Raw genomic sequence first — 23,526 nt, forward strand, 5'->3', positions numbered from 1 at the left:
ATTAATATTTATGTGATCTTTCTGTTTATTTGTGTTCTACAAATTTTCTGCTATAAACGTGTACATATAGTCATACCATACACAGGACAAGTAAACAGTTTTTTAAAGTGTCATCAGATCACCTCCTGATTGTTTCACTCATTCCCACTCTCATTACTTTGAATTTCTGAAATTCTTGGCTCTCACCTGGGGTTTTGCCTCAAGGACAAGCACTCTCAACAACACATCATCTCCTAATGACCCATCAAAGTAGACTAATATAACTCTTGAACCTATTATTCCTGACATGAGAACACATTTTGCCAATTCTTTGCTTTTTAGCAGTGAATCCCTTTTTCAGAACTGCTCCCTGAGTCAGCAGAAGTGAAATAATGGAACCATATATCCATGGGATATATGTTTATCGATCCATGTTATCTGGATGAATCTGCTTCCTTCAGATATATGTGCAAAGAAGGACAGTCATTTATGCAATAAGATTTGGAGGGAAATCAGAGAAAGTTCTCTATTTCCTATATCCCTGAATACTGTCCTTTAAGATTTATGCTAAAAGCACAAATTGATTAGCTGGGAGAGGAAAGAGAACAGTTATCTAGACAGAATGGGATGTGGGGTTTCTCCAAGATGGAAGAAAGACTCTCAGAAGGTCCTGAGCTCTAATTTTACACTCACACCAACATTTTATCATTCAGTAAAAAGAAGTAACATATACCTTAATATCTAAAAAACAAACAACCCAATCAGAAAATGAGCAGAAGATCTAAATAGACATTTCTCCAAAGAAGATGTACAGATAGCCAACAGGCACATGAAAAGAATGTTCTGCCACTAATTATTAGAGAAATGTAAATCAAAACTACAATGAAGTATCACCTCACACCAGTCAGAATGGCCATCATTAAAAAGTCTACAAAGAACAAATGCTGGAGTGGGTGTGGAGAAAAAGGAACCCTCCTACACTGTTGGTGGGAATGTAAATTGGTGCAGCCACTGTGGAGAACAGTATGGAGGTTCCTTAAAAAACTAAAAATAGAGTTACCATAAGATTCTGTAATCCCTCTCCTGGGCATATATCCTGAGAAAACTCTAATTCAAAAAAGATACATGCACTCCCATGTTCATAGCAACACTATTTACAATAGCCAAGACATGGAAGCAACCTAAGTGTCCATTGATAGATGAATGGATAAAGAAGATGTAGGATATACACACAGTGGAATATTACTCAGCTCTAAAAAAGAATGAAATAATGCCATTTGCAGCAACATGGATGGACCTAAAGAATATAATAGTAAGTGAAGTAAGTCAGACAAAGACAAATATCATATGATATCACTTATATGTGGGATCTAAAAAATGATATAAATGAACTTATTTACAAAAAAAATAAAATAGACTCACAGACATGGAAAACAAACTTATGGTTACTGGAGGAGATAGCAGGGTGGAAGGGAGGGGAGATAAATTAGGAGTTTAGGATTAACATATACACACTGCTATCTATAAAATAGATAAACAACAAGGACCTATTGTATAGCACAGGGAACTATATTCTGTATCTTGTAGTAACCTATAATGGAAAAGAATCTGAAGAAGAATATATATATTCATATATATATATGTATATATATAAAACTGAATCACTTTGCCATTCACCTGAAACTAACACAGCATTGTAAATTAACTATACTTTGATTTAAAAAATGTTTTTAAAAAAAATAAGAACTCTGAACCACAAAGTTCAGGTGGGCTTCCCTAGTGGCAATACTCCCTGTGTTGTACATGGATCCCGGGAAAACAACACATACAAGACTCCGTGGGGAGAGGACAATGGGAGCTCTGTACTTAGTACTTTTCCTGGAGTCTGCCTTATGCTCTTCTTTTTTTGGCTGATTTTAATCTCTATCTTTTCCCTGTAATAAACCATAACTGTGAGTATAACAAAAAAATAGTGAGAGGGCAATTAAGAAAAAACTGAAAATTCATATTTGGCTTCCTTGGTAAATATTCCAGCAGAGGTCACCAGATACATTTAGAAAACCACATATTTGCTTTGCTATTTGGCAATCTTCTTGGAGGTCTTTAGGATTTCAAAGGCTTGATTAGCCTGCACCTGCATATCCAGAAAGATTCTGTTAACATATATATGGAGCACCTACTGTGTACTACTATTATAGGAGCTGAAGTTATTTTCAATAATCAGTAGACAAGTTGCTGCCCTTGTGTGAACAGATAGACATTAACCATGTAAGCCAATAAACAAATTATATTATTTCCGGGGCAGCTAACTTTCTGAAGAAGAAAAACCACAGTGGTAGAGAATGCTACTTGATAGAAATGGGTGCTTTAGCTGGGGAGGGCAAGAAAGATGACTCTGAGGAAGTATTGTTTGAATTGAGACAGAAATAATGAAAAAGAGGCAACACTTGAAGATCTGGGATAAGAGAGAGAAATGCCTTTAACTCACACAGGAACAGAAAGACCAATGTGCTTAGGGCCCAGAGCAAAATGAGTAAGAAGTCTGGAGGGGAGAAAGTCAGAGACAAAAGCAGAGAACAAATCATAGAAAAGCTGGTTGAGAACTTGCATTTTTATCCTGGTTACATTGGAAAGTCATTGAATGGTTTTATGCAGGGTAGTAATGTGATCTTATTTATGCTCTTCAAAGATTTCTCAGTTTGCTCTATGAAAAATGGAATATTGAGAAGGGCAAGAGAGGAGGAATGGAATCTGAGCTTTTGAAGCCTGCCTATCAGTCAAAAATTCTGGAATGTAAGACTTTATCCCTTCCATAGATAATCTCTGGTTTTCTTCTCAATGCTATAAGAGCAGCAATGAACATGTTATTAACATTTGATCTTTTTCTTCTTAAGGTAAAGAGAATGCCTTTCCCTATATAGTTCATTTCTATGCTCTCAGTTGTCCATTGTCTGTAGTGTATTATGCATGGGTTGTTGTTGTGACTATGGAAACAAGATTAAAATGGAGAATTAAATGCTGTATGTCAGGTACTGTGATCAGAATTCTTGACTTCGTGAAGTTTACATTCTAGCAGGGAAAGTCACTATGAAACAAGTAATTAAAGGACTTTGAGAGTGATGAATTAAATACATGTAATGATAGAATTAACACAACTAGATATAGAGAATGATCTCCCAGGAAAAAGAGATAAGAGGAAGTCAGAAAGGAAGAAGTAAAACTGTCACTCTTTGCAGATGACATGACATTATATATAGAAAATCCTAAAAACTCCACCAAAAAACTGTTAGAACTAATAAATGAATTCAGTAAAGCTAAAGGATAAAAAAATCAATATAAAGAATAAAATACTAGGAATCAATTTAACCAAGGAGGTAAGAGACATATACACTGAAAACTGTAAGATATTAATGAAAGAAATTGAAGAAGACACAAAGAAATAGAAAGATAGTCTGTGTTCATGGATTGGAAGAATTAATATTGTTAAAATGTCCATACTATCCAAAGCAATCTACAGATTCAATGTAATCCCTATCAAAACTCTAATGGCATTTTCACAGAAATAGAACAAACAATCCTAAAATTTGAATGGAACCACAAAAGACACCAAACAGCCAAAGAAATCTTGAGAAAGAGCAAAGCAGGAGGCTCACACGTTTTGATTTCAAACTATGTTACAAAGCTATAGTAATCAAAACGTGTGTTATTGGCATAAAAACAGACACATAGATCAATGGAACAGAATACAGAGCCCAGAAATAAATGCACACTGATATGGTCAATTAATTTATGACAAAGGAGCCAAGAATATACAATGGGGATAGGACAGTCTTGTTAATGAATTGTGTTGAGAAAACTGGACAGCCACATGCAAAAGAATGAAATGAAGCCACTCTCTCATATCACACACAAAAATTAACTCAAAATGGATTAAAGATTAAACATAAGACCTGAAACCATAAAACTCCTAGAAGAAAACATAGGAAACAAACTTCTTGACATCAGTCTTGGCAACGTCTTTTTTGGATTTAACAACAAAAGCAAAAGCAGCAAAAGCAAAAATAAACAAGTGGGACTACTTCAAACTAAAAAGCTCCCGCACAGAAAAGGAAACCATCAACAAAATAAAAAGGCAACCTATGAATGGGAGAAAATATTTGCAAATCATATATGTGATAATATATAAGAAACATATAACTCAATAGCAAAAAAAAAAAAAAAACCAATCTGATTTAAAAATTGGCGGAGGATCGGAATAGACATTTTTCCAAAGAAGACATACAGGTGGCCAACAGGTACATGAAAAGGTGTTTAACATCACTAATCATCAGGGAAAATGCAATCAAAAACCACCATGAGATATCACATCACACCTGTTAGAATGGCTATTATCAAAAAGACAAAAAATAACCAGTGTTAGTGAGGATGTGGAGAAAAGAGAATCTTTGTACACTAAATTGATATAGTCACTATGGAAAACAATCCAAAAAATTAAAAATAAAACTACCATATGATTCAGCAATTGCACTTCTGGGTATTTATCTGAAGGAAATAGAAATGCTAACTGGAAAAGATAACTGTACCTCCGTGTTCATTGGAGCATTATTTACAATAGCCAAGTTGTGGAAACAACCTTAGTATCCACTGATGGATGAATAGATAAAGAAAACGTGGTATACATATGCCCAATGGAATATTACTCAACCATGAGAAAGAAGGGATGAGACTAAAGATGATGTGTTTACAGTTTTTGGATATGCGTCATATGAGCATTTAAGTTCTGAAAATTAAATTATATCTGCTAGACAAAGAGAAGCTAGAACAAGAGAGAAAAATTTAAATAGTTTGAGAGGATCCACTCAGTGAGAAGAGAGGATGCCTTAGAATGAGAAGGAACTAGAGGACTGCATTTCCTACAGTTGGTCTTTCCATAGTCTGAGTATCTCACTGTGAATGTGCCTGAGGGTTGACACATACATTTTGACCAAGATTTTCCACTTATATGCTGGCTATAAAACCCAACCTCAATTTAAAAAAAAAGCGACTCCGATGTAATCTATGCAAGAGATGGTGGCAATTTGCATTAGAGTGATAGCAATGGGATTAGAGAGAAGTGGGTAGTGAGATGTGTTTAAGAGTTGACAAAGAAGATGTGGTACATATATACAATGGAGTATTACTCAGCCATAAAAAAGAATGAAATAATGTCATTTACAGCAACATGGATAAACCTGGAGATTATCATACTAAGTGAAGTAAGCCAGAGAGAGACAGACAAATATCATATGTTATGGCTTATATATGGAATCTAAAAATATATATATATATACAAATGAACTTATTTACAAAACAGAAACAGACCCACAGACATAGAAAACAAATTTACCGTTACCAAAGGGGAAAGTGGGGGGAGGGATAAATTGGGAGTTTGGGATTAACATATACATACTACTATATATAAAATAGATAACCAACAAAGACCTATTGTATTGTATACTTAATATTTTGTAATAATGTATAGGGGAAAAGAATCTGGGAAAGAATATATACATATATATATATAACTGAATCACTGTGTTGTATACCAAAAACTAACACAACATTGCAAATCAACTATACTTCAATAAAAATAAATAAATAAATAAATAAATACAATTGGCAAAAAAAAAAAAAAAAAAAGACTTCACAGGACCTGGAGTTGATTGGGTGTGGAGAACTTGGAGTTGATTGGGTGTGGAGAAGAGTAGTTTGGTACCTAGTTTGGGCACCTAGGCAGATGGTCATGCAGTGTTTTAAAATCAGAAACACTTGGGGGCAGAATAGATTTACTTGAGAGATTAGATAATAACTTCAATTTTAGACATGGTGAGTTTGAGATACCAGCCAGATGTCGAGTAGAAGGTTAGATATTCCCTACTCAGAACCTCAGAGGAGAGATCTGGGACATAGCTGGTAACTGAGGCCACAGGAGTAGTAAGATCCCAGGAAGAGGGAGTGCAGGGTACAGAAACAGAGCTCCAGAAAATTCAGCTTTTATAGCAGAGGTCACAATATGGTCACCTGAATTTTACTTGGTACATATAGTGTTTCATATTTACAAAAGGTGCAATGATTTCTCAAAAAAGGGAGATTTCATATAAAATTTTGGGTTTCTATTTTCTCCTGAAAAATCTAGATCCTATTTGCATACCTTCACAATAGCAATCAACTGGAGCTGGAGAAATCTGTCTTTTTAACAGTCACCATAGTTCCCTTAGTCTCTGCAGGGCTATTTCACTCATTTAGGTTAACTGGAAATGACTCCCTAAAAACACAGGAATCTTAAGCTTCTGATTTAATTTTTTACTGTGCACATTTGGAGTTGCTGATCAGGAAATGGCCAAAGAAAAAAGTAGTTATTCTAAAATTAACCTTGTAATCTAAGTTGACAATTCCCACCCATTGCATTGATGATAATGAGAAAGATTTTTGACTTTGACCATTGAGATTATTTTAGTGGCAGCATAAATGGAGTCTTGCTCAGACACCCAGAACTTGTTTTTGGAATAGAGATTTTGTTTTGCTGTGCTCTCTTCCCTGGCTTTATTTTAAAAAGAGTAGCTTTAGCCCCTGTGGATGAAGAGCTGAAAGAATGGGATTTGGGGGAAGGGAGAAGGCAGAGAGATGATATCTCTCTGGGGAGAGAGTAAGTCACTCTGAGAAGTTCCATCAAATTTTATGATGCTTTTGTCAATGTATACCTCTCCTCCTTTTTCCCATTAAAACTTCAAGAGAATCAATATGACCACATTTTAAAAACGTATCAGTTAAAAAAAATCATCAGAATCCAGAGCAAAGGTGTGTGGAGTTGAGAACAAAATCTGCCAAGAGCAGAAGCCAAAGCCTGATGATACTGTGTGTTTACCAGACTGCTGGAGAGGTAGCATAGTGAAATTGTTTCAGAAAAGGGCTTTGGAGACAGGCTAGTCTCAGTTAGAACTGAACTACTCACTAGCCTGTGACATGGGGGTGACAACACTGACCTCTTGAGGTTGTTGCGAGGATTAGTTAAGAGAATGCATGCATGTCCCTGGTACAGTGTCTGCCAAATCCTGCTTTGGCTCAGACCCCAGGGATTGCAATCAGGGTGCATGAACTTGACTCATGGCAGGCCAGCTCGAGCTACGAATCCGCCTCTGCCCTGGTCTCCACTCAGGAAACCATTGGTTCGTTGCCACTGAGCTCTACTTGGGTGAAGGGACACTGGTGTGGAGGTTAGAAATATCAAGTTACAGGCTTACTTTTCTGACATTCTCCACCAAAATCAGGATGTAAAATGTGGCCAAATCTTTTTTACACAGTGATTTTATACTAAATATATATATATGTATATTTATATATATATGCAGACACTAATACATATATATGACAAATACGACAAGGAGAACAAGTTACATATGTGATGTTAAACTAATTTTCTTCCAAAACAGTGTTATGAAAATAGTCGATGTAGTAATATTTATTTCTTTGTTGAATATAATGACATTAGTACGGCCGTTGTACTAAAGTGATTTCTGCCAGGGGGAGTGGCTGTCAGTAATTGCCTATTTTACCTTCTAAGTCAATGTTCAGGGTAGTTAGGTGAACCAGGGAATCAGTCCTATCCAACCTTGGTGAGACCAGCCACACATGGGACCCCAATTAACTCTAACACCAATAAGTTTCACCAAATGTCCCCTTGAGAACACATATTTTTGGGTTTACCTATTTTTATCAGCCTACTAAATCTCCATTTTTGTGTGCAGCAGGCATAAAAACAAGTTCTCATTAAACACAAATCCTGGATGCCATGGTCTCAGATCATAAGGAAAAGTCATCATGGTCATAGACATCACTCAGCCCTATTATAAACACAATTTTGTAGGAAAATCGGATTTTAAAATTTAATGTTAGATTATATTCATATTGAAAGGTATTTTTTTCATCATATTTCTCACAAGATCAGTACCAGGCTATTTCTCAATCACTGCACTTGGAGGAGAAGTCATATTACTTTATGTGACTGGCAATTCCATGTGCACTTTGACTACAAAACAAGTTGTTCTTGTAACATGGAAATGGCTCCCAAGGAATACTGTGGAATCACTCTCTTGATATGATTATAATACTCTTTAATGTTGATTTAGATTGGAAGGTTAAGAGGAAAGCAGTATTAGAAAATGCCAAGAGATTTTTTTTTCTAAGTCCATGTGCTGGCCAACGCAAGGTAAATATGTCCTGTTATTTGTTTTCAGAGGTCTTTCTAACACAGTGCAATGAAGGTAAGTATTGTAGGAAGCAAATATATACTTCAGTATATTGATATGAGCATGGGCTTAAGATTAAGCTCTAAATCTTAAGATTAAGTGATTAAGAGCATGGGCTTGACTCTTGGTGTTGTTCTTTTCTTGGATGTGTCATCCCAGGCAAGTGTTTTAAATGAAGTCAGTGTTTCACCAAACATGTGTATAGCTGCCTAGTTAAAACCACACGTGAATAAATAAATCAAAGATGAATAAGAAAGTGAATGATAAAGATAATGCTGCTCTCTGTACTATCCATAGGACATGTTAACATTATTATGATTTTTTTAAAAAAAGTCTTTCCCTTTCTTTCTTTCTTTCTTTCTTTCTTCCTATCTTTCTTTCTTTCTTTTTCTTTCTTTTTTTTGAGACAATACCTAGAAACTTTGGCTTGGTTTGCAAAACCAAATGTTTATTTCTTGGATAAAAGAAAACTTTAAGAATGCTTACTTTTTAGATTGTGTACCAAACTGGTTTTCCCATTCACCTTGGGTATATGGCCAGCTGGTTGAAACACATTTCCCAGTTTTCTGGAGACCAGGTGTAGACATGCAACTAATTTTCCACCAAAGGAATGTGAACAGAATTGATTTATGTCCCTGACTTCAGAAAATCCCATAATTCATGAAAATATTTATTCTTGGAAATATATCAAACATCATAATTAGCTAAATAGTACTTCTTTTGTAAGGGACAGCATACTTCTGAGGGTGAACCAGTCAGAGAAGATAAACTAACTGCAGTACAAGCAGATACTGCTCAGGTAGGTTCAGAAAATGAATAATCAGAATATAAGCATGCAATGTCTTCTAAAATAACCAAGGAAGAGTTAAAATTAAAAGCAATTTATCATCTCTTTGGCAATTAGCCTAGCAGTTCTTACCTTCAGGGGAGAGATGGGTAGATACATGGGGACACTAGGTTAGAGGTTTGCTATTAAAAACTGATGTTGAGTCCTTCAATCTTAGACCAAATCAACTTCTGGATGGAAGTTCAAAGATACTGTTTGCTCAGAAAGCATTTATTATCTCACCTTTGCACCTCCTTAAATTTAGGCCTTGACTCAGGAATACAGCATACAACTTTCACAAGGTCACTTGTGGAAAAATAGAAAAAGATCTTGAAAGTTGTTATTAAAGTTTGTTTTGTCTCAAATCATACTAATCTTAATTAGGAACTGTAAGATATCCAAATACTTCTAGAAGAGAACAAAATCTATGTTTGAAACTGAGTGAATTCTACAAATAACAAAGAATGGCTTTTTAAGTTTGTGTGAACTATTGGTTCATACCTGGCATAGTTCATCACCTCACAGGAGCTTTTGGGGCAGGCTGGGACATGTGTACCAGTCTGTGAGTGTATATATGAAATTAAGAATTTTATCTTAATTGTGCAGAATTTTAGAAATTCACCTCTACCGAAATACATCATTTAAAATGAAAATTTTGTCTCTTTCGTTGAGGAGCAGAGCCCTTTGTGGAATAACAGGAAGAGAAAGTTATTATCTGTTCTAAGCATCAGTTTCTTTCTCCTTTGATTTTTTTTTTTTTGAGAGATTCAGAAGATCGTTATGGGGATTTTACTCTTGTTAGTGATGATAATTATTTGCCAAAATGGTACTTTTGAAAAACATCCTCATGGAGAATCGACCTCCTTAAACCTGCCTGAAAAGTCAGGAGAAAGGGATTGATCCTCCTCTGGGGCAAATAATTCCTTCTCTGGGGTCAATACAGCATACAGAAATTGGACCTGGTAAAATAAAGCTCTATGAGAAATACTGCTCACCTAGTTTCCTTACTCTGGATAGCAGAAGCTTAAGTTCAATTCAGGTAGCATTCACCTGGTTGAGATATTTAATGCATATCAGTTTCTGGAGGGTTTCACTATTTAGGATTTTATGAAGACATAGGATTAGGTAAGCATGACTGAATTCACATTATGCCATGTGTAACAGGAACAATGTTTAAACACTTAAGTGTAATCTATGCAGCAAAATACAAATGAAAATTCCGATACTAACTTCTAGTTTCTTCTTTGCAGGGAGCTGCTGAAAGCTTTTAGCTAGATGTGCATGAAAGCAAAGTCTTTCTTCTCATCATTTCTGAATCTTCTTTTTGAGATGCCCAGGGTTTCTTGAAACTTTCCCTAATACTTCCTAGCAACCTGTCTGTTTCATGTCACTCCCTACTAGAAATCACTATCTCGTGTCAGGGTCCGTATTAATACTTCCAAATTTTTCATTCTGCATCTGGAAATGTTCATAGTTTAAGCCCTGAGTCCTATCACTTTTTTTTCTCTTAACTATACCTCAAAGGAGTCCATTTCTCTCCTCTGCCTCTGCCACCACCATGGTCCAGGTCGCCCTCAGCTGTAACCCTTTAAGTGCCATAGCCTCCTTACTCCTCCTAACTAGGCTCCCCACATTTCCTTAGCTCTCCTTCCTGCCACAGACACAAATAGTCCATTTTCCATGCAGCAGTTAGAGTGAGCATTTAAATATAAAACTATGACCATATTACTATCATGCTTTAAATATCTCACCTGATTCCATTGCACTTGGGTAAATCCACCACCACCAAAACAGTCAAAAACAAAAGCATCAATTCATTCAGATTCTGCTTGGAATTCAAGTAATTTTATATTGGGAAGGATGTATCTTTATGATATTGTTTTCCCACCCAGAAATTAAAATATCTCTGTATATAAATGCTTTTGTTAGTAAATTTCATAATATATAAAATTATTTTATTATGATTTATCATTAGTAGTTTTGTAATTTTCTTCATGTAAGATTTTACTTCATTTTACTTTAATTTATTCAAGGTATTTTAAATCCTTTATCATTAGTGTGATATGTGAAATGAGATAGGTTTTCCATTTCAAGTTTAAATTTCTTCTAGTATAAAGGAAAGGGGTTAATGTTTACAGTTCTCTTGTATCTGCCGTATTACATGTCTTATTAGCACTGATAGGTTTTTAATGGTGTTTCTTGAATTTTTTTTAGGTAGGCAATCATCTAAAGATAGTAATTATTTCTAATATTTATAGCACGTCTCATTTTTATTTGATTGGAAGAGCTAGAATATACTAAACATTGCCAAATAATAATGTGTCTATGAGTGACACTTATGAGGACTGCTTTTAGTGTTAATATTTTAATAGAATGTTGCTCTTGAACTCTGAAATATAGCCCTTATCATGTTTTAGTAACTTTCTTATTTTCCTCATTTTTCCTTTATCAATTTTATTTCCTTTGTTAATTTCAGATATAGAGTTTTATTTAAAATAATTTCTTGGGTTTGCTTAATGCTTCCACACTAATCTTTAGGCAGATAGGAACACTGTCTGTTGTGGTCACCTTTGTATCCTGCACCTAGCAAATTGCCTGACATGTTATACACACTCTGGAAGTATTTGCTGAAAGGGTGGATGATTGAGTGTGTCAATAGCTTCCTAAGGAAGTTGCTTCTAATTCCTTATTTCCTGAGGAACAACTTCTATTTCAGTTTAATACTAGTGTTCTGTGATATCTGGGCACCCACTTGTGATTTTTCTCTTTGGTGTTCAGCATTCCTCGGCAAAAATCGTGTTCTTTTGTTTTAAATCACTTTTAGAAGGGAGAGTAATTTCCTCTTTGGGATCTGACCTGAAAAAAAGATTCTCTCGTTGAGCAAAAGTACAATAATTTCTTACAGATTGTTACCAGTTCAGAGCTTAATAATTTCATGGTCCTATGTGATTCCTCTTAACCAATTGAAGCCATGTTTGAGTGCAATGAATGCATTTCTGACCATCCTCCTCAGCACCTCCTTCTTCTCCATCGACATTCTCTGTAACCAGGCTGAGAGCATCACACACTTCTAGAGCACTCATGCCAGGCAATGGACTAGGTGCTTTATGTCTATTAAGTATTTAGTTCTCACAACAACCCTGGGTGGGAAGGACCAATAGTTTGCCCATTTTACAGATATGGAAAATGAGGCTAAGGTTAATGGATTGGTTCGATGTCACACAGCTAACACGTGTCAGAGCCATGATTACACCAGGAGGTCTGGCTCTAGAATCTGCTCTGCTAATGACTGTGGCATTGCCTCTGCTTGTTTCTTTTAAGCCCTTGTCAATGCAGCCTCATAGATATTTCCAGAATTCCCCAGCTTCTCTATTTCTCTGCCATTATCACCCTAGTCTAAGTTACATTCATCTCTTGTAATGGTTTCTAAGATTCACTCTTGCCACTTGAAAACTAAAGTGTGTGTTTTTTTTATGAAAAATGCAAATTGGATCAAGTCATACTGAAATTCAGAACACTCAATTGCCTTCAAATTCTTAGGCTAAAGATTCAAATTCAAAACCTGGCTTACAAGATCTTGCAGAATCCAGTTCCTAATGCTCTCTTTTTTTTTTTTTTTCCTCTGAGCCCTGACCCCACTGGCTTTCTTTCAGTTTCTTAAATAGGCCATGGTTCTTTCTGCCCCAGAGCCTTTGTACATGCTGTGCTCTCTGCCTAAAATTCTCCTCAAATCTTTCCCCTTCAGATCAAGTGTAAGTGTCCCAGAGGGAAGCCCTCTATGGTTCGCTGAAATAGGCACATTTTTCTCATAATACTTATTACAGTTTGTAATTATATATATCTAGTTGTGTAATTATTTGATGGGTGTCTTTTTCCCCAGTAGGCTCACATCTGTGGCTTTCTACTCTTTCTTCCAGGCCTGTCACATTGCCTGGTACTCAGTCAAAATTCATGGCTAGATTCATGAATGTATAAATCTGTTTCTGGAGGCACAAGCAGATTTCTTCATATTTAGGCACTTTCTAAAAGCAAAATCAGGAAAGTTTCAGTTATCAAGTATGAGTAAAATGTTGAAATAGCACAGTTAAAAAAGTAATAGGGAAAGATAGAAGATGTGGAATGGATTAAGGGAACAAGGAAAAGAGGGGGAAAAAAGGACAATGCAGAGATACAGCCCAGCCTTTCTAGCCACAGCTAGCATGCAAGGGAATTGGAAGTACTTGGTGAGGACCAGGAGCTCTGCCTTCCCAGGGAAAATCCTTCTTTGGAAATGGTGTGTTTCTTGCTTGAGTCTGGAGTCTCCATGCATACTAGCAATGCATGCTCAGATTAAGGAATGGAGGAAGAGGAGGAAAGAGATCATTTTTCTTCTATAAAATACATGCAAATCAATGAATATCTTTGTTTAGTGTTTAATGAGTACATTATTCATAAACCCGATAACCCCGAAAGTCAACAATTATTCGAAGAGTCTAAATAGTGTCGGCACCACTGTTGATTCAGTGATACCCTGCGTTTTGTGGCCACTTTCTCTAGTGGAATCGCTGTGGAATAGGCCCCCCACCTGCCCCAGCCTCACCATCTAACACGCAGAACCGGGAATTTGATGCTCCAGGGCCATCAGGCTGCATTTCAAATCTTCCACACAGTGCTGTGACCCGATTCTGTTCCTGGGCAGCCATTGTCCCCTTTGCCAGGAACAGTCTGCAGGCTGCTCATTCTGGGCCCCGGGCCAGCTCCTCTAAGTGACACCTGGACCAGGGTGTTCTTAAGCTCCACGCTCCCAAGGTTACCTTCGATATTCCTTCTTAAGGAAGGTTTCTTCAATGCCCTCTGTGTATCCCTGGCTACTTTTGTCATATTGTATTTCAGAGTAATTTTCTTCTTGCCTCTATTTCTTCTCTATAAGACTGTTGAAGGTGGAATTATGTTGTCTTCACCTTTGAATCTCAGCCCCTACCACAATGTCTGGAACATGACAGTCAATAAAGGTCTGACGATTTAGCTTGTTACTCTTCTTTGTATAGTTTCAGCTACTTAAAGTATACATTTTTTAGACAATGTTTCACATGGCTTGCGATGATCCATGTAATAGTGTGAAGGTAGCACAATCGTGAAGTAGGATTAAAAAAAAGAAAAAGCAAGGACGGGGATAGAAGATATTCAGGGATAAAGTTAAAACTTGACACCATCATAAGCAAAATTCCTTATAGTATAAATTAGCCTCAAATATGTCCACACAAAACACCATCTCTCTTATTCCATTCTTGATGCTCACAAAATAAAAAGCAAAATCAATTTCTCAGGAGATTTCGTTTTTAATCTTTAAATGGGCTTAGGAAACCGAATATATTTTTATTATCATTATTTTTTTTTAAATTTTTTTTGGCCACACCGCGCAGCATGTGGGATCTTAGTTCCTAACCAGGTATCAAACTCGTACCCCCTGTATTGGAAGCGTGGAGTCTTAACCACTGGACTGCCAGAGAAGTCCACACTTTTATTATTAAAATTCAAATGATCTTACTATTTAGTGTATGGGTTGAGGAATAGAGAAAAGTGTTTAAAAGGCACCTAATTTAAAAATGAGATGTAAATATATTACAGAGTTTACAAGGTGTTCGAAATTAACATACAGAAAAAACTTACATGCCTTTTTATGTATCTATATGGAACTTACATAGATATAATACTTATGTATAAAATAGGCCTTTTAACCTAAAAAACTGTCCTGTTAATATACAAGTAAACTAACCTTCATTAAAAGCTTGCTTGTGTCAAGATTTTAGCACAAGCTTTTTTAGCACACTTTGACTCTCTCACATCTCCACACACAAACACATGCACATTATTATTAGGGATAGAAACCAAATGTAATAAATCTTTAAATGTTAAGTAAGCTTATGTTATTTCCTTGTAAAGCCCTTGGTTAATACATATGTTACTTTTGTCTACTGTTAAAAATATCCTGTGCATTGTTCTAGAATTGTGTAGTTGATTAGAAATGACCATTTACATCTTCGACATGAATTGAAAGCACCAGCTGCCTGGTATCAGGTGGGAATCATAATTTCCAGCCTCATGGAACATAATCTAGTTCTGCATGGCTAAGAGGACGTGCCCGGCAGGGTTGAGTGTTTTGTAATGCAGGCGGCCAAATACCATGCCAGTAGAACAAACAAGAGATAACCTGGGAATTGAGCTGTCATCACCTTCTGATTGCATTTTTTCCCTTGGGAGAAAAACTCCCTGTGTATTTAACCCTTTTAAACCTCAGGGTTTTCTATATTTCTTAGAAAGCTGTTTTCACTCCAAACCAGATTTAACTCAGAATAATCTCATCACATGGATTTGAAGTAGAAGAGCCACAGCTTTGGAAGTGCAATATTTGGACACATGTGTAGTGCTGTGTCCACTGGACTAAACGTATAAATGTCATATGACTACACATATATATGTTTTATTTCTCTGATTCCTAGTAGTAAAATGTCTTGGTTGTTTTAAATTAAGTTAAATCTCTCTTCTAAGGATGTTAGAATTCATTTTCCCTCCATATCACCCAGTTAAATCTATTGGTTTAACATGGTAAAGTTTGTTCTCTATTATCTGAGCACAGGTAAAGTAATACAGAATATTTAAAGAGAATGGTGTTTCTTCAACCATTTGCTTCTGTGGGGTTCAAGCTAATAATTTAGAAATAAGAAAATGCGGATCTCGAGTCCCTCTCATCAGGAAACTTGCTCAAGCCTCTTAGATAGCCTCATCCACCAGAGGGCAGACAGCAGAAGCAAGAAAATCTACAATCCTGCAGCCTGTGGAACAAAAACCACAATCACAGAAAGATAGACAGGATGAAAAGGCAGAGGGCTATGTAGCAGATGAAGGAACAAGATAAAACCCCAGAAAAACAACTAAATGAAGTGAAGATAGGCAACCTTCCAGAAAAAGAATTCAGAATAATGATAGTGAAGATGATCCAGGACCTCGGAAAAAGAATGGAGGCAAAGATCGAGAAGTTGCAAGAAATGTTTAACAAAGATCTAGAAGAATTAAAGAACAAAAGCCAGAGATGAACAACACCATAAATGAAATGAAAAATACACTAGAAGGAATGAGTAGCAGAATAAATGAGGCAGAAGAACAGGTAGGGGACCTGGAAGACAGAATGGTGTAATTCACTGATGTGGAACCGAATTTAAAAAAAGAATGAAAAGAAATGAAGACAGCCTAAGAGACCTCTGGGACAACATTAAACACAACAACATTCACATTATAGGGGTACCAGAAGGAGAAGAGAGAGAGAAAGGACCCGAGAAAATATTTGAAGAGATTATAGTCGAAAACTTCCCTAATGTGGGAAAGGAAATAGCCACCCAAGTCCAGGAAGCGCAGAGAGTCCCACGCAGGATAAACCCAAGGAGAAACACGCCAAGACACATAGTAATCAAATTGGCAAAAATTAAAGACAAAGAAAAATTATTGAAAGCAACAAGGGAAAAAGGACAAATAACATACAAGGGAACTCCCATAAGGTTAACAGCTGATTTCTCAGCAGAAACTCTACAAGCCAGAAGGGAGTGGCATGATATACTTAAAGTGATGAAAGAGAAGAACCTACAACCAAGATTACTCTACCCGGCAAGGATCTCATTCAGATTTGATGGAGAAATCAAAAGCTTTACAGACAAGCAAAAGCTAAGAGAATTCAGCACCACCAAACCAGCTTTACAACAAATGCTAAAGGAACTTCTCTAACTTCTTGTGTTATAAGAAACACAAGAGAAGAAAAGGACCTACAAAAGGACCTACAAAAACAAACCCCAAACAGTTAAGAAAATGGTAATAGGAACTTACATATCGATAATTACCTTAAACGTGAATGGATTAAATGCTCCAACCCAAAGACTCAGGATTGTTGAATGGAAACAAAAACAAGACCCATATATATGCTGTCTACAAGAGACCCACTTCAGACCTAGGGACACATTCAAAATGAGAGTGAGGGGATGGAAAAAGATATTCCATGCAAATGGAAATCTAAAGAAAGCCGGAGTAGCAATACTCATATCAGATAAAATAGACTTTAAAATAAAGAATGTTACAAGAGACAAGGAAGGACACTACATAATGATCAAGGGATCAATCCGAGAAGAAGATATAACAATTATAAATATATATGCAAACAACATAGGAGCACCTCCATACGTAAGGCAACCGCTAACAGTTCTAAAAGAGGAAATTGACAGTAACACAATAATAGTGGGGGACTTAACACCTCACTTACACCAATGGACAGACCTTCCAAACAGAAAATTAATAAGGAGGGCTTCCCTGGTGGCGCAGTGGTTGAAAGTCCACCTGCTAATGCAGGGGACGCGGGTTCGCGCCCGGGTCTGGGAAGATCCCACATGTCGTGGAGCAACTAGGCCCGTGAGCCACAACTACTGAGCCTGCGCGTCTGGAGCCTGTGCTCCACAACAAGAGAGGCCACGATAGTGAGAGGCCCGTGCACCGCGATGAAGAGTGGCCCCCGCTTGCCGCAACTAAAGAAAGCCCTAGCACAGAAATGAAGACCCAACATAGCAATCAATCAATCAATTAAAAATAAATAAATAAATAAACTTTAAAAAAAAGAAAAAAGAAAATTAATAAGGAAACACAAGCTTTAAATGAAACAATAGACCAGATAGATTTAATTGATATTTATTGGACATTCCATCCAAAAACAGCAGATTACACTTTCTTCTCAAGTGCTCATGGAACATTCTCCAGGATAGATCACATCCTGGGTCACAAATCAAGCCTCAGTAAATTTAAGAAAATTGAAATCATATCAAGCATCTTTTCTGACCACAACCCTATGAGATTAGAAATCAATTACAGGGGAAAAAATGTAAAAAAAAGAAACACATGAAGGCTAAACAATACGTTATTAAATAACCAAGAGATCACTGAAGAAATCAAAGAGGAAATCAAAAAATACCTAGAGACAAATGACAATGAAAACACAACCATCCAGAACCTATGGGATGCAGCAAAAGCAGTTCTAAGAGGGAAGTCTATAGCTATACAAGCCTACCTCAAGAAACAAGAAAAATCTCAAATGAACAATCTAACGTTACACCTAAAGGAACTAGAGAAAGAAGAACAAACAAAACCCAAAGTTAGCAGAAGGAAAGATATCATAAACATCAGAGCAGAAATAAATGAAATAGAAATGAAGGAAACAATAGCAAAGATCAATAAAACTAAAAGCTGGTTCTTTGAGAAGATAAACAAAATTGATCAACCTTTAGCCAGAGTCATCAAGAAAAAGAGGGAGAGGACTCAAATTAATAAAATTAGAAATGAAAAAGGAGAAATCACAACTGACACCGCAGAAATACAAAGCATCATAAGAAACTACTGCAAGCAACTCTATGCCAATAAAGTGGACACCCTGGAAGAAATGGACAAATTCTTTTTTTTTTTTAATTAATTTATTTATTCATTTTTGGCTGTGTTGGGTCTTTGTTTTCTATGCAAGGGCTTCCTCTAGTTACGGCAAGCAGGGGCCACTCCTCATCGCGGTGCACGGGCCTCTCACTGTCGTGGCCTCTCTTGTGGCGGAGCACAAGCTCCAGACGCGCAGGATCAGTAGCTGTGGCTCATGGGCCTAGTTGCTCCGCGGCATGTGGGATCTTCCCAGACCAGGGCTCGAACCCGTGTCCCCTGCATTGGCAGGCAGACTCTCAACCACTGCACCACCAGGGAAGCCCAGAAATGGCAAATTCTTAGAAAAGTATAACCTTCCAAGCCTGAACCAGGAATAAATAGAAAATATGAACAGACAAATCACAAGTAATGAAATTGAAACTGCAATTAAAAATTTTCCAACAAACAAACGTCCAGGACCAGATGGCTTCACAGGTGAATTCCATCAAACATTTAGAGAAGAGCTAACACCCATCCTTCTCAAACTCTTCCAAATAATTACAGAGGAAGGAACACTCCCAATCTCATTCTATGAGGCCACCATCACCCTGATACCAAAACCAGACAAAGATACTACAAAAAAAGAAAATTATAGACCAATATCACTGATGAATATACATGCAAAAATCCTCGACAAAATACTAGCAAACAGAATCCAACAACACATTTAAAGGATCATACACCATGATCAAGTGGAATTTATCCCAGGGATGCAAGGATTCTTCAATATACGCAAATCAATCAATGTGATACACCATATTAACAAATTGAAGAATAAAGACCATATGATCATCTCAATAGATGCAGAAAAAGCTTTTGACAAAATTCAACACCCATTTATGATAAAAACTCTCCAGAAAATGTGCATAGAGGAAACCTACCTCCACATAATAAAGGCCATATACGACAAACCCACAGCAAACATCATTCTCAATGGCAAAAAACTGAAAGCATTTCCTCTAAGATCAGGAACAAGACAAGGATGTCCACTCTCACCACTCTCATTCAACATACTTTTGGAAGTCCTAACCACGGCAATCAGAGAAGAAAAAGAAATAAAAGTAATACAAATTGGAAAAGAAGAAGTAAAACTGTCACCGTTTGCAGACGACATAATACTATACATAGAGAATCCTGAAGATGCCACCAGAAAACTACTAGAATTAATCAATGAATTTGATAAGGTTGCAGGATACAAAATTAATGCACAGAAATCTCTGGCATTCTTATACACTAACAATGAAAAATCAGAAAAAGAAATTAAGGAACTCCCATTTACCATTGCAACAAAAAGAATAAAATACCTAGGAATAAACCTACCTAAGGAGGTGAAAGACTTGTACTCAGAAAACTATAAAACACTGATGAAAGAAATCAAAGATGACATAAACAGATGGAGAAATATAGCATATTCTTGGATTAGAAGCATCAATATTGTGAAAATGACTATACTACCCAAAGCAATCTACAGATTCAATGCAATCCCTATCAAACTACCAATGGCATTCCTCACAGAATCAAAACAAAAAATTTTACAATTCGTATGGAAACACAAAAGACCCCGAATAGCCAAAGCAATCTTGTGAAAGAAAAACGCAGCTGGAGGAATCGGGGCCTGGACTACAAACTATACTACAAAGCTACAGTAATCAAGACAGTATGGTACTGGCACAAAAACAGAAATATAGATCAATGGTACAGGATAGAAAGCCCAGAGATAGACCCACATACATATGGTCACCTAATTTATGACAAAGGAGGCAGAACATACAATGGAGAAAAGACAGCCTCTTCAATACGTGGTGCTGGGAAAACTGGACAGCTACATGTAAAAGAATGAAATTAGAACACTCCCTTACACTATACACAAAAATAAACTCCGAATGGATTAAAGACCTAAATGTAAGACCAGACACTTACAAAACTCTTAGAGGAAAATATAGGAAAAACACACTTTGACTTAAACCACAGCAAGATCTTTTTTGACCCACCTCCAAGATTAATGAAAATAAAAACAAAAATAAACAAACGGGATGTAATTAAACTTAAAAGCTTTTGCACAGCAAAGGAAACCATAAACAAGATGAAAAGACAACCCTCGGAATGGGAGAAAATATTTGCAAATGAAACAATGGACAAAGGATTAATCTCCAAAATATACAAACAGCTCATGGAGTTCAATATCAAAAAACCAAACAATCCAATTAAAAAATGGGCAGAAGACCTAAATAGACATTTCACCAAAGAAGACATACAGATGGCCAAGAGGCACATGAAAAGATGCTCAACGTCACTAATTATTAGAGAAATTCAAATCAAAACTACAATGAGGTATCACCTCACAGAGGTCAGAATGGCCATTATCAGAAATCTAGAAACAAGAAATGCTGGAAAGGGTGTGGTGAAAAGGGAACCCTCCTGTACTGTTGGTGGGAATATAAATTGATACAGCCACTATGGAGAACAGTATGGAGGTTCCTTAAAAAACTAAAAATAGAACTACCATATGACCCAGCAATCCTACTACTGGGCATATACCCTGAGAAAACCATAGTTCAAAAAGAGTCATGTACCACAATGTTCACTGCAGCTCTATTTACAATAGCCAGGACGTGGAAGCAACCTAAGTGTCCATCGACAGATGAATGGATAAAGAAGATGTGGCACATATACACAATGGAATATTACTCAGCCATTAAAAGAAACGAAATTGAGTTATTTGTAGTGAGGTGGATGGACCTAGAGTCTGTCATACAGAGTGAAGTAAGTCAGAAAGAGAAAAACAAATATCATATGCTAACATATATATATGGAAATCTAAAAAAAAAAAAAAAGATTCTGAAGAACCTAGGGGCAGGACAGGAATAAAGACACAGACGTAGAGAATGGACCTGAGGACACAGGGAGTGGGAAGGGTAAGCTGGGACGAAATGAGAGAGTGGCATGGACATATATACACTACCGAATGTAAAATAGATAGCTAGCGGGAAGCCGCTGCATAGCACAGGGAGACCAGCTTGGTGCTCTGTGACCACCTAGAGGGGTGGGATAGGGAGGGTGGGAGGGAGGCTCAAGAGGTAGGCGATATGGGGATATATGTATGCATATGGTTGATTCACTTTGTTGTACAACAGAAACTAACACAGTATTGTGAAGTAATTATACTCCAATAAAGATCTATTAAAAAAAAAAACAACTGGATACAGGATTCCTACTTTTGTTTGATCTCTCAGTTTTCTAAAGTAATGACTAGTGTTTCTATGTGGGAGCTCCAATAATAACAGGAACCAAGGTGAGTCAGACATTGCAGTGGAAAATGTCATGGTTTCCCTTTATAAGGTCTGCATTTGACCTAAACAGAAACAAAAACAAAAAAACAAAACCTTCACTAAGGCAGAATCTAGATATAACTGAAAGCATTTATTACATTAGCTATTGGGGGACAGTAATACCAGGCAGTAAAATGGGGTGATGGAAAGGGTCACAGATTGGGTGTTGAGATTTGAGGACATCTATTGTTTTTATCACCCACTGTCTATCTTTCCCCAACATCTGGTAAGAATACCTTAGATTTCTTCTGAGACACATCCCTCTACCACTCTCAGTTCACGGGTTTTGGCTCCAGAAAAACCAAGTCGTTAGCCAATGTGAGCACAGCATCTCCCAGGCCATGGAGAGAGGTCCATGGATATGCCTTTGACTCAGTGAGAGCCCATAGGATGCAATGAGATATTTTCTGGAGTTTCTAGGAAAGCAGTAGGTAGTTTTCTACTAGACCTGAGTATGAGAGGATGTGAGACTGGAGTTTTACCACCACACAGAACCTGAAAATCAAATAAATATACTAAGGAGAGAAAAGGAGAGTTCAGAGGAGAGTTGGAGAAAATCTTGATAATTCTGGTAACATTTTTTTCTTCCTGAATACAATCTTGCTTAATGTCAGTTCCACTTCTAGGCTTTTCAGTTAGGTGCAGCAGTAAATCCTCCCTCCTTTTTGTTTTGTTTTAGCTAGTTTGAAGGACTATTAACCAATAGATCAGCTCCATAAACTAGCTTGGTTGCGTTTAGGTAAATCAGCTTAGCACTTAGGTCTTAGTGGCTATTCTGTAGAATAGCTTGAGCCAAGGTCATTTCCAATGTTAAAATTATATGAGACAAAATTAGCTTTATGGATAAACTATCTATGTCAGTCCCAAACAGTCCATGAGTGTTGTATTTTGGATACTGATCTATGGAATATCTGAATCCATGTATTAACTAGTTAGGTGTTACTGGTCATCTCCTCTATTCCTAGGGAATCTTAGCAGTTCCATTTTTCATGTTTCCCCAGAGACCAAGAAGACAACCGAAGTGCTCCAACTGAATATGTGAAGACTCAGGGGGGTTTTTTCTGGATTTTACAGCACTTTATTTTGCGATTTATTGTTCATGTCTGTCTCCTTGATTAGATGAAAAGTTATTTGCTAACAGGTGTTTTGCCTTATGGTTGGTTTTCCCAATAAAGTCTTACAGAATATGTTACTAAATTTGGCTGCAGAGGCACATACCCATAATAACAGCAATAGGCGTTTATTTCCTCCTAATGCAAAAGCAGCTTGGACGTAGGCAGTCTGTAGCTGGTAGAGCAGCTCCATGAAAACCAAGGACCCAGACTTCTTCCAGCTCTTGGCTCTTCCAGAACAAGGGTTTTGCTTTTCTGCTCTTGGTCCAGGACAGCTGATAAATTTGAGATTATGGTGTTCTCCTTCTTTTGGCATTAAAATATCTGTTCTTCCGTATAATGGTAAGAATATGTGTTCTTTTTTCGCTCCATGTCTTTATTTGGCAAAATTAAAAGATGGCAAGGCTATGTTGAGGCCCCCTACCTCTTTCCACACAAGGACTCATTCCCTATCCCTGACAAAGTTTAAAAAATTTTAAACTGGTCCATGAAATTCAAGCTTGGAAATCACTGGCTTGTTG

The sequence above is a fragment of the Balaenoptera musculus genome, chromosome 10, assembly GCF_009873245.2.
Source record: "Balaenoptera musculus isolate JJ_BM4_2016_0621 chromosome 10, mBalMus1.pri.v3, whole genome shotgun sequence".
Taxonomy (NCBI): domain Eukaryota; kingdom Metazoa; phylum Chordata; class Mammalia; order Artiodactyla; family Balaenopteridae; genus Balaenoptera; species Balaenoptera musculus.